The following is a 12,470-nucleotide window of genomic DNA, read 5'->3' as shown; positions in this document are numbered from 1 at the left end:
TGATTAATAGCTTGTTCTATTTCTTTTTCTGAAATGGGAATATTTAAGCAATTTATGTCCTCCTCTGTTAATCTAGGAAGCCTATATTTTTGGAGAAAGTCATCCATTTCACTTAAGTTATCAAATTTATTGGCATAAAGTTAGGCAAAGTAACTCATTATTATTTCTCTAATTTCCTCTTCATTGGTGGAAAGATCCCCCTTTTTATTTGTAAGAATAACAATTTGATTTTCCTCTTTCCTTTTTCTGATCAGAGTTACCAAAGGTTTATCTATTTTATTGGCTTTTTCATAAAACCAACTCTTGGTTTTATTTATTAATTCAACATATATATATATATATATATATATATATATATATATATATATATTTTACTTTCAATATTATTGATTTCTCCTTTTAATTTTAGTATTTCAAGTTTGATTTTTGATTAGGGTTTTTAATTTGGTCTTTTTCTAGCTTTTTAATTTGCAGGCCCAATGAGTTAATCTTCTCTTTCTCTATTTTGTTCAAATAAGCCTCTAAAGATATAAAATTTCCCCTTATTACTACTTTCGCTGCATCCCACAGATTTTGGTATGATGTCTCATCACTGTCATTATCTTGGGTGAAATTATTAATTGTTTCTATTATTTGCTGTTTCACCCAGTCATTTTTTGAGATGAGATTATTCAGTTTCCAATTACTTTTTGGTCTATTTACCCCTAATTTCTTACTGAATGTAGCTTTTATTGTATTGTGATGTGAGAAGAAGGCATTTGTTATTTCTGCCTTCCTACATTTAATTTTGAGATCTTTATGTCCTAATATATGGTCAATTTTTGTATAGGATCCATGAACTGCTGAGAAGAAAGTATAATTCCTTTCTATCGCCATTCAGTTTTCTCCAAAGGTCTCTCATACCTAGTTTTTCCAATGTTTTATTTACTTTTTTTAACTTCTTTCTTATTTGTTTTGTGGTTTGATTTGTCTAAATCTGAGAGTGCAAGGTTGAGATCTCCCACTATTATAGTTTTACTGTCTATTTCTTCTTGCAATTCTCTTAACTTTTCCTTTAGAAAATTAGATGCTATACCACTTGGTGCATATATGTTTAGTATTGATATGGCTTCATTGTTTATGCTACCTTTTAGCAGGATATAATTTCCTTCCTTATCTCTTTTAATTAGATCAACTTTTGCTTTTGCTTGATCTGAGATAAGGATGGCTACCCCTGCTTTTTTGGCTTTACCTGAAGCATAATAGATTCTGCTCCAACCTTTTACCTTTACTCTGTATGTATCTCCCTGCTTTAAGTGTGTTTCCTGTAAACAACATATTGTAGGGTTCTGATTTATGATCCAGTCGCCTATCCATTTATGTTTGATGAGAGCATTCATCCCATTCACATTTACAGTTAGAATGACTAATTCTGTATTTCCTGCCATCATATTATCCCCAGATATGCTTTTTCCCTTGACTCCCCTGAACCTCTTCCCCGATATTTAATTTATAGACCCCACTTGTGACGTGCAGCCCTCCCTTTTTTTTAGTATCCCTCCCCCCTCCCTTCAAATCCCTGACCTTATTCCCCTTTTCCTTTTCCCTTTTCCACTCCCCCCCTTTTATTGAGGTGAGAGAGAATTCTCTGAAAAACAAATATGTCAATTATTCACTCTTTCAGCCTCTTCTGATGAGAGTAAGATTCACACAATGTTTCTCCCCCTCTCTAAATTCCCTCAGATATGGTATATTTTCTATGCCTCTTCCTGGGATGTAGTTTCCCTCTTTTTATCACTCCTTCCCCTTTTTCTGATACTACCCCCTTCCCTTTACTACACCCCCTTTTTATATCAGTAAAATCAAATTATCCATGCGGACTTTCTATATATCCACAACAGAGATCCATTTCTCAAGGGTTCTGTGTACCTTTTTCTGTTTCTCTTCAGTCTTGTGGATGTAGATCAATTTTTTTTGTTTAAGTCTGTTTTTTTTTTCTTAGAAACATATGGAATTCCTCTATTTCATTGAATGACCATCTTATTCCATGGAAAAAAATGCTAAACTTAGCTGGGTAGTTTATTCTTGTTTGCAATCCTTGATCTTTTGCCTTTCGGAATATCAGGTTCCAGGCCCTTTGATCTTTTAATGTGGAGGCAGCCAGATCTTAAGTAACCCTTATTGTGGCCCCTTGATATTTGAATTGATTTTTTCTAGCTGCTTGCAAGATTCTTTCCTTTGGGTGGTAATTCTGCAGCTTAGCCACAATATTCCGTGATTTTTTTTTTTTTTTAGGGTCTTTTTCAGAAGGTGTTTGATAAATTCTTTCCACACCTATTTTCCCTTCTGTTTCTATTATCTCTGGACAGTTCTCTTTGATGATTTCTTGTAAAATAGAATCTAGGCTCTTTTTTTTGGTCATAGTTTTCAGGAAGTTCAATGATACTCAGATTATCTCTCCTAGATCTATTTTCCAGGTCTCTAGTTTTTCCCAGTAAGTATTTGACATTATTCTCCAGCTTTTCATTTTTCATTTTTTTTTTTTTTGACTGATTCTTGGGTTCTCAATGAATCATTCATTTCTATTTGCTCCGTCATGATTTTTAAGGATTTATTTTCTTCATTCACAGTTTTTAGTTCTTTTTGTTTATGCCCAATTGAGTTTTTAAATGAATTATTTTGCTCTATTGAATTTTTTTTCATTTCCCTAATTTTTTTTAGAGAATTATTTTCTTTTTCCAATTCAGAAATCCTATTTTCTTGAGACTTATCTTTTCCAATTCAAAAATCCTACTTTCTTGAGAATTTTTTACCTTTTCCAATTCAGAAATCCTACTTTCCTGCGATTTTTTAACCTTTTCTAATTCACAAATTTTGTTTCCCTGCATCTCCTGTGAATTCTTTATTTTTTCCAACTCCAATTTCAGGACATTGTTATTCTCTATCATAGCTTCCCTTTCCTTTCCCCATTTTTCTTCAAACTCTCTTAATTTTTTAATAGTCTCTTCTAGGAGAGAGTTATGTGATGGGGGGCAGGTATAGTTCCTCTTTAGGCTGTTATCTGCAGACTCTCTGCTGTTAACTTACTCAGGGTTGGATACCTACTCCTTCTCTGTGTAAAAGGAACCAATGGTTCTTTTTTGCTTTTTACTCATATTTAAAAAATCTTTTGGGGTCTGTCCTTGGGGTAGGAAATTATTTATTCATTTCTTTACTAGCTTCCTCCCAGACCGGAGGGATGCAGCGGCTCCTGCGCCTGAGCTAAGATAGAGCTCTGGGAGAGAGTTCCCTTCCCCCTCCTGGACGTGTCTCGGAGGTAATTAGTACAGCTGCGCTTTGAGGGCGCTGTGTGTCCTAGCGACTTCCCTGAGGTTTAAGACCGAACAGTAAAGGCTTTGTGTCGACAAAGCCCCAGCCAATGCGTCCCGTGGGGTGTGGATGTCAGCAGCTGATGTGAAAAGCCCCTGCACTCAAACTGGAAGTGTCTTCCCAGAAACCAAGGTCCCTATTTCAAAGGTTCTGCTTCTCTGGGACTTCTGTGGCTGAGTTCCACAGCCTCCAGCCGAGCCAGGCACTATGTGTTGCCTTGGGCCATGTCCCTGCTTTTCAAGATCTTAACTACCCCAAGGTGAAGTCCTGGACAGCAGAAGGCGGCTTCACCACCATGCTGAGATCCGTTAGGTCACTTCCAGATTGGGGTGGTTCTAGTATCTGGCTTTATATTTTAAAGTGGCTTGATTTCTCTTCTGAACTGCTGTTTTATAAGCAGAGAAGGGCTATCAGCCTGTGCCAGATTCTTCTATCTCAGTGTTTTCTGTGATCCCAGAGCCTTCCCCAGTGCGATTGGTGCAGTGGGCTACCACCCAACCATCTGTGCTGGCCTCTTTTTTTTTCCTCCCCTGGGAACCCCCTTTTTTGTTGAAACTCCAGATTCTCTTCAGCTGGTAAGTCATGCTTCCAGTCCTTGTGGTTTCTATCAGTCCAGCGTTATTTTTGAGGCTGATTTAACGAATTGGTAATGAGGGAAGAAGGGAGCTCACAAAATCGTGTGTATCTTCTCTGCCATCTTGGTTCTGCCCCCCCCCCCAATTTTCTATTGTTCAAATTAGTTGTTGTTTTTCTTTTAAATTTTTCTTTTTTCCTAAGACTTAATTTAAACACAAAATATATATTAAACTATTATTTTCCATTTTGTGTTTATTTAAAAAAAAAAGTATATTCTAAATTCCCATGTTACATTCAATACTATCTTGCTTTTGACTTTACTATGTTCTGAAATTTTTGGTCTCTTCTAGCCATTTCAAAAATGTTTTAATGTCTTTGTCTTTTTTTTCCTCACTATTGCTGGTAATTCCTTTCTCAATAAAGTTGATTATTTTTAAAGACCTTTTTTGTAAATAAACACAATCAAACAAAATAAAACAACATAGTAGTTAAGTTAAAAAAAATGTAGCACCATACTTTATCATAGCCCATGGAAGGTTAATTGGTCATTATTTTGATTAAAGTTTTGACTCAGCAAAACAAATTATAACATTAATCTTCTTTTAACAAGTTTTCTCTAATGTATATATTAAAATCATGAAAAATCAAAGTTTTTGATATAAAGATTTTTATAGCTGTTTTTCTATACATTATATCACTGAAAAAATATTCTCTTGTTTCTTGTCTTCAAATTATTCTTTATACAATCATCTGAAACATGTCTTCCATCATTTCCTATAACATATGAATATTCCATTACATCTATAAACAATAGCAAGTTCAGCTGTTTCTCTAACAGAGAACTGAAGTTCTTCTGTTTTTTCTTCCTTTTTTTAATACTGACCTTTAATGAATTTTTAAAATTTATGTTTGTTACAGACTTGAAACTATTCTCTTTATATCATCATCCCCTGTAAACACACATATTCCTAAAGTACTTGTTTCCCTGTTGAATTTATTATATTGCTATACCATACAGTTCGTGTATATAATTATGTTTTCAATCCTCTTTTATGCGTTTCATATGAGTGATACTCATCTAATTCCCACTCCTCCTATCATTTCCTCTATTTAGTTTATATTTCTAACTTACACAACTATGAGAAATATGTTTAACAGAGTCTGACATAAATAAATATCAATGAAAAATTATTTGTAAAGTCCTTTGCAATACTTAAAGCACTATATAAATGATATATATCATCAACATTGTCATTGTCTTTGTGGTCATAGATATGCCTCTGATGGGATGGCCCTGTGTGGCGCCTTCATAAAAGGCACCGCTGAGATTATTTGATAGTGTATAATAGAAATGACTTAGAGAAACTTTGATTCATGTGCAGATATTTTATAAATAATTTTTATCTCTTGCTAATGTTCAGAGAAAATATCCAAGACTTTATATGTCTATGTCAATTCCTATTTTGCACCTTTCATACACTTTCCACGCAAGTGTTTTCCTCTTATGTTCCTTTTTTTCTCTTAAAGTTCTTAAAGTACAACCAAGTTACCCAGAGGACCGCTGGTTTTTTTTTTTTTCTTCTTATTTTAACTTTGTCAATATCATATGAACACAAAGTTCTAAATTGTTGCTTTTTTCTCATCAATAGACAAACACTTGTGAAGACCGTATTTTGGGGAAAAAATGATGTTAAAGAAATTGGAGGAAAAAGGTACCCAGTGGAGCATTTCAAATGTGTGAAATTTAGAGATGGCTATCCTGGGTACTCTCCTGAAAAGGGATTTTTAAGAAGAGCTTATAATCATATCCTCCAATCAGATGACTAACAGCTATTGATGAGAGATGAGAACTATGAGTGATGAGATCGTATGAGCTGATGAGATTGTCCTATTAGAAAGTAGATCTACATCATCATATAGACTTTGAATTGCTCAAATTAACTAATCTTTCTAATTTGCTCTTAATTCTTGTATTTACAGTTCAAAGTTCATTTTCATCCTTGGCCTTTTTGTTTGAAATACTGGAATAGAATACTATTCAGCTGAAGCTCCATTTCCCTTCTCCATCCCCTCACCCACAATACATTTAACTTCACCTTTACAGAGGAAATTATTTTTTCAGTGTTACAAGCCTATGTATTTTGCTTTTTTGAATATTCTATTCTGAGATTTTCTTTCTTTTATGTAGAAAATGCCAGATCTTGTGTGATCTTTACTGTTAGGATACTGCACTGACCTCTAACTCCTGGGTAATGAACAATTGCTAATAAACTCTTGATTAATTTGAGCCAGATATTTTTCCTGATCCTCCTAATTATTTATATTCCCAAACTTTTAAAATCATTTGGCATTATTTTTCATATGCTTTCAATAAATCAACAGGACTTTGTCAAATAAACAGATAAAAATAAATAAGTGGTAGAACAGTAGATGGATAAATAAAGCATTTAATAAACACTTATCATGTTCCAGGCATTGTATTAAATGGTAAAGAAGCAAATACAAATAAGTAGCACATTCCCCTTCCTCAAAAAGCATGGAGGAAGACAAATCATAGAAGCATGTTAAAAAACAGGGAGGAAGGAATATGGGAGAAAAGAAGGAGGATATCATTTTAGGAACACGTGAAGAGATAGCCAAGAACTAGCATGGAATATCAGGTTATGGTAAAAAAATGATAAAAAACTAATTTATCAAAACTAGAGGACCTAGGGTTAGAGTCCAAGTTTCAAGTGGGGACAAAATAGTCAGAAAGTAAGGCCCTGGTAAAGAGATGATCCCAATGAGTGGAAGCTGACCTGATTCCCTGACTTGAGACAGTGATATCATGATAAAAGCAAAGCAGTCCAGGTCATTAAAGATTTACAATTTAGCATACAACATATATGTATAAATACTATCCACACACACACACATACACACACACAAGATAATTTGTAGAAATTAGGGAGGTTAGAAAGGGCAAGAAGTTAGGGAGTTTGGGAAACACTAAAACATCGTGTATAATAGATAACCCTCAAAGGGAGGAATATTATATACATATGGATATTATATACATATATATAGAGAGAAGAAACAATTACTTTTTGAGGATAAAGAAAGAATACATGTAAGTGCTGGAATTGGAGCTAAACTTTGAAGAAATCTCACACTTGTTAGAATTAAAGCAAGGAAAGGGCAAGACATTCCTTAGGTGTGGGAAAAAACTCTTTGCAAATATATGAAGATAAGAGATGGAATGTCAATGTGAAGACCAAACAAAAAGGTCGACATAATCTATGAGTTATGTATAAATATTACAATCATATTAATAGATTAGATGTTCAAGTTGTTCTTGTCTTGTAGAAAGAATGGTATATGAATAGCTTTTAATTCAATGAAGTAACAGCAGGATCTAGACAGACTAAGCTTTCAGTTCCTCCAAAAGCAATCTGCAATAAGTCAGCATCTTTCTAGAATGGGGCTAATCTACACTTGTATTTTAATGTTGTTTAATAATTAAAATCACCTAATGCCAAAAAATTTCATCTGTTATGAGATTCTTTTTGAAGTCTCTTGTTAGTTTTTTCATAGACAATCCTTATCAAAGTAGTTATTTAAAAAACCTAGATTGCAAATGAATTGTTAAAACTAATGGCCTTTTCTTTTCCCCTCATCCTTCCTGAACTCTCTCTGCAGCTTTTGACACTATAACCTTTCCTTAATACTCTTGTCTTTCTAGGTTTTCACCATATGCTTTTCTCCTGGTTTCCTTCCAATTGCTTCACTTTTCTTTTTACTATTCTTTGCTAGATCTTCATCCAAATTGCATCTGCTTACCATGGGTAACATTCAGACCTCTTTTTTGGGATCTCTTGTTATTATCCTATTTTGTATAGCAATTTTATCAGTTCCAAAGCATCCAGTTATCATATCTTTGAATCTTTGAAGAAGAGTCTCACATATTTCCCGTATGCAGACCGAACCTCCCTCTTGACCTTTTAGTCATTCATCTTCAGCAACTAGATAGATATCTCAAACAGGGTGTGCCATAAATAAATTGACTTCAACATTTCTAAAACTGAACTCATTTTCTTAATTTTCTATTATTTTAAGGGTATATCATCTTTTTAGTCACCCAATATAGGTGTCATCTTCACATTGACACTTTCTTTTGCTTATAACTACTTTGGGTATTGGGTGGCATAGTGGATTTAATACCAAGTATGGAGTGAGGAAGACTCAGCTTCTTGAATTAAAGTTTGCTTTCAGATTTTTACTAGTGTGATCCTGAATAAGAATTTAGCCCTATTTGTATCAGTTTCTCCTTTATAAAAAACATTTCAGTATATTTGCTACAAAAAACCCAAATGATTTACAAAGAGTTGATGTGACTGGAGGATAGGTGAACAACAGTTCATTACTAAATCCTGTTGATTTTTTTTTCACAATAGCTCTAATAACTGGTCTCTTCTTACCTCTGACACTGTAACCACCATGTTTCAGGCCTTCAAACCTCATAGCAAGACAATTGCTGGTGGATCTTCCTACTTTAAGTCATGCTCTAGCCATCCTCCAATTACCTAACAAAGTCATATTCCTAAAATGTAGATCTAACCAATAAACTCTAGTGGTTTCCTGTTACTTGCAGAACTTCTTTTAAAAATCCTTTTTGCATTTTAAAGTCCTTGATAATCGGGTCTCTTTCTTCCTTGCTAGTCATCTTACACTTCATTCCTTTCCAAATATTACATGACAGAGTGACACAGTTCTCCTTGCTTTGCCATTCACAAGACATCCCAGCTTCAGAATCTGAGCATTTTTCTTGTCTGTTTCTCATTCTTGGAATACATTTTCAGTCTTGTCTTCATTTTCTGGCTTTCCTATTCCTTTTAAGTCTTATTTAAAAAGATGCCATTCCCAGTCTTATTTAATACTAGTACCTTCCCTCTGAGATTAATTTCTCTTTATCCTTTATATATATATATATATATATATATGTATGTATATATATATATATATATATATATATATACACACACACACATATATATATATATATATATATACACATATATATATATGTATATACATACATACATACACACATACATATATATCCATAGTTGATTATATATTGTTTCTTCAATTAACTGTGAGCTTCTTGAAGATTATGTGTTTTTGTTTTACTGTCTCTCTCCAGGAATGAGCAGAGTGCCTAGTACATAGTGAGATAATTTTTGACTGATGACTGAGACAATTTTGAATCTCTAAGTATCATGGTAAGTCTAATACCTAAGCAGATGCTATTATTTCTCAAGTAATCTGCAAATATTGCATAATATGAATTTCCTGTGTTATACTACTAGCCCTACTGACATTTACTCTTTTTCTTTGTTCTAAACAATATGTAACAGTGCTTAGAGCTTTGTCTTGAGCCCTAATTAATGTCCATTTGTTTTAAGTAAAAAAAAATGATACTGGGAATTTTTATGAATTACATTTATAATGTGTTTCTGAAGTTTTTTTGGTGATTATGCCAAAAAATTTTTTTACTGATTTTACTTATATTAAGAATTCCTTTTACCAGTTCAGGATAGAATTTTAACAAAATGCCAACCAAGAAATCCATACAGCTTTGCAATATAAGAAATGATACCTTAAATAGGTTGTTGGTTTTCTTTGTGAAATTTAATCATGATTTTTTTTTTATTATCGCTTTTTATTTACAAGATATATGCATGGGTAATTTTACAGAACTGACAATTGCCAAGCCTTTTTCTAATTTTTCCCCTCCTTTCCCCCACTTGCCTCCCCCAGATAGCAGGTTGACCAATACATGTTACATATGTTAAAGTATAAATTAAATACAATATATGAATACATGTCCAAACAGTTATTTTGCTGTACAAAAAAAATTGGACTTTGAAATAGTGTACAACCAGCCTGTGAAGGAAATAAAAAATGCAGGTGGAGAAAAATAGGAATATTGGGAATTCTATGTAGTGATTCATAATCATCTCCCAGAGTTCTTTTGCTGGATATAACTGGTTCAGTTCATTACTGCTCTATTGGAACTGCTAATCATGAATTTTTGATAATCCTTTAGATTTATCAAACGTCTGAGGTTGAGATGAAGCAGGGATATTAGGGAAGGCAAACTCTTTCTCATGGATTTTTGATTTGCTTGCTTAAAGGGAGAAGAGTTATTCATTATTAGTGACAGTAGCTAAGTTACTGGAATAAAACTCTTCTATGTGTCCCCAAATAGGCATTCTAAGAACTAATTTCCTGATGTCCCAATAATTCATTAGAAATATTTGAGAATGAATTTGCATTTCCAGTGATGATTCAAGTATAAGAATACCATTCTCAGCACCAAAGGTTATTGTAGGAGAATGATAATAGGGTCAGAGTTGATCAAATCTTTAGTAGTAATTTCACTCCAGAAACTGCTTTAAACCTCTTCATAGGAAGTAAATATAGTAATTTGAGATATAAAATGCCAATAAATTTAAAAGCAATAAAATCATATTCTATCACCTGTGCCCAAATTGTATGCAGGATACTCTCAGAATTATATATATGTATCCATAAGTTCTTACACCCTTTCCCTTATAAAAGCAACTAAATAACTTTTGTCAAAAAAGAAATCTCTAGATCAATAAGTTTCACTCAAAGTATCAGTGTGTATTTGTTTTTTTTTTTCTTTATTAGTTTATTTTATTTTTAAAAAAGAACAGAGGGGCAGAGCCAGGATGATGGAGAGGGCACATGTCTTTTTCTGACCCCCAATACCCTCACAATTACAGCAAGTCCAGCCTCTGAAGTAGCTCCAGATGGACAGATCCCACAAATATTGGGAGTGTAGCCAATTGCCAGCAGAAAATAATTTTGAAGATCTCTAGAAAAGGTCTGTTTCAATTGGGGACAGAGGGAGATGGGCCAAGGGCAAGCAGGCCAAGCATTGACACCAGTGCAGACACCAGTGCAACAGCACACAGTCTTCGAGTGGCATGGGCTCTGGGTGCTGGAGAATCTATGGAAAGAAATCTTCAGCAGTGTTGGCTACTCTGCTGTAGTTGCAAGCCAGTAGATCAGCAGAGAAGTTTAAAAACATCCAATACAATCACCAAAGGTAAATAGTATACTCTGAAATGCTAGAATTCCATAGGACCTAGCCATGTCCATCCAACACCCAAAGTCAGTCAGCACTGACCCAGATCACCTGCTGTCCACTGCTTGTAGGGGAAGCTTGCACAATCTCTTTCTTCCTCTACAAACAGACCTCAACTTCAACAAAATGAGCAGAAAAGCAAAAAATAGCTCTGACCATAGATAATTTTTATAGTGAAAGAGAAGTACCTATTTCAAACTCTGAGGTTATTTAAAACAAATTGTCTCCAGATGAAGCTCCAAAGGGTGATATAAATTGGTCCCCAAACTACAAACCCCAACTTCTATTGGAAGAAATTAATAGGGATCTTAAAAGAGAGATAGAAGAAAAATGGGGGAAAAGAATGAGAACTTTGCAAGAGATTTTCAAAAAGGAAACATAGAAATTATCTGAAGAAAACTCCTTACCCAATAGATTTAATGAAATGGGAAAAAAAGCATAAAATAGCTCACAAAATAGATTTGACTATTGGAAAATACAAATGGAAAAAGGAAACAACTCCCTGAACAATAGAATTTGTAAAATGGGAAAGTCCATCTTTTCTTTATTTCCTTATAAGTTATTCTTTTGCTCTGTGCTGCACATTTTTAAAAAAACTTTATTCTTTTGTTTTGAGGAGCATGCCTAAGTGCGAAACACAGAAAGCCTGTAAATGATTAAAGAGGACTGTACTATTTAGGGGTGAGGTCTATTCTCAGAAACTCCCAACAGCTGTGAATCATAACATACTTGAAGGAATTGCAAATCAGCCTTTATTGATGCAGATGTTGCCTATGATTTGAGAATGAAATAAATCCGAGGCGAGAGGAAGAGGAGAGAAGTCAGAGAATGCAACTGACTCTCATTCTTCTTATATTGTTATCATCCTCTCACATGAAAGGATATATATTTGGCTGGACAGAATTAGCAGCCACTAGCAGGTTGTTTCCATAAGAAATGGCTTGTACCCTTTAGCACAAGAAACAAAGAAGTACCAGCAGCAGTAGCAGCAATCCAGAACTGTTCATGAGTAGGATCCTCCCAGGAGAGTTCCTTCCATAACCTGTGGGGAAGAAGAGACCCTGTAAGACTTTTTCATTTGGGTAATTAAATGAGCCAACACATCAAAAAGCTGAGATAAGAGACTGATGAGGGACTTATGAAAAATCCCTGCTCTGACTACAGTCCTATTTCTCCATTTGTCAGAAAGTTTGCCTCCATGATGGACTATTATGATGTTACATCTCACAAGATTGAATAGCTGTTATAGGTTATCACCATGCAACCATCCAGAAGAATAGGACAGAAAAGACTTTGATAGTGCTGTTTGAATTTCTTAGCATGTAGACTTGGATAACATGTTGCACAAGCTTACTGACTGTGCTGTTGACGAAAAATAATATTGTTCCCA

The sequence above is a fragment of the Sminthopsis crassicaudata genome, chromosome 1 (genome assembly GCF_048593235.1).
Source record: "Sminthopsis crassicaudata isolate SCR6 chromosome 1, ASM4859323v1, whole genome shotgun sequence".
In the NCBI taxonomy this organism is placed as follows: Eukaryota; Metazoa; Chordata; class Mammalia; order Dasyuromorphia; family Dasyuridae; genus Sminthopsis; species Sminthopsis crassicaudata.
The sequence above is the reverse complement of the archived record's forward strand: the minus strand, read 5'-3'. Positions refer to the sequence as shown.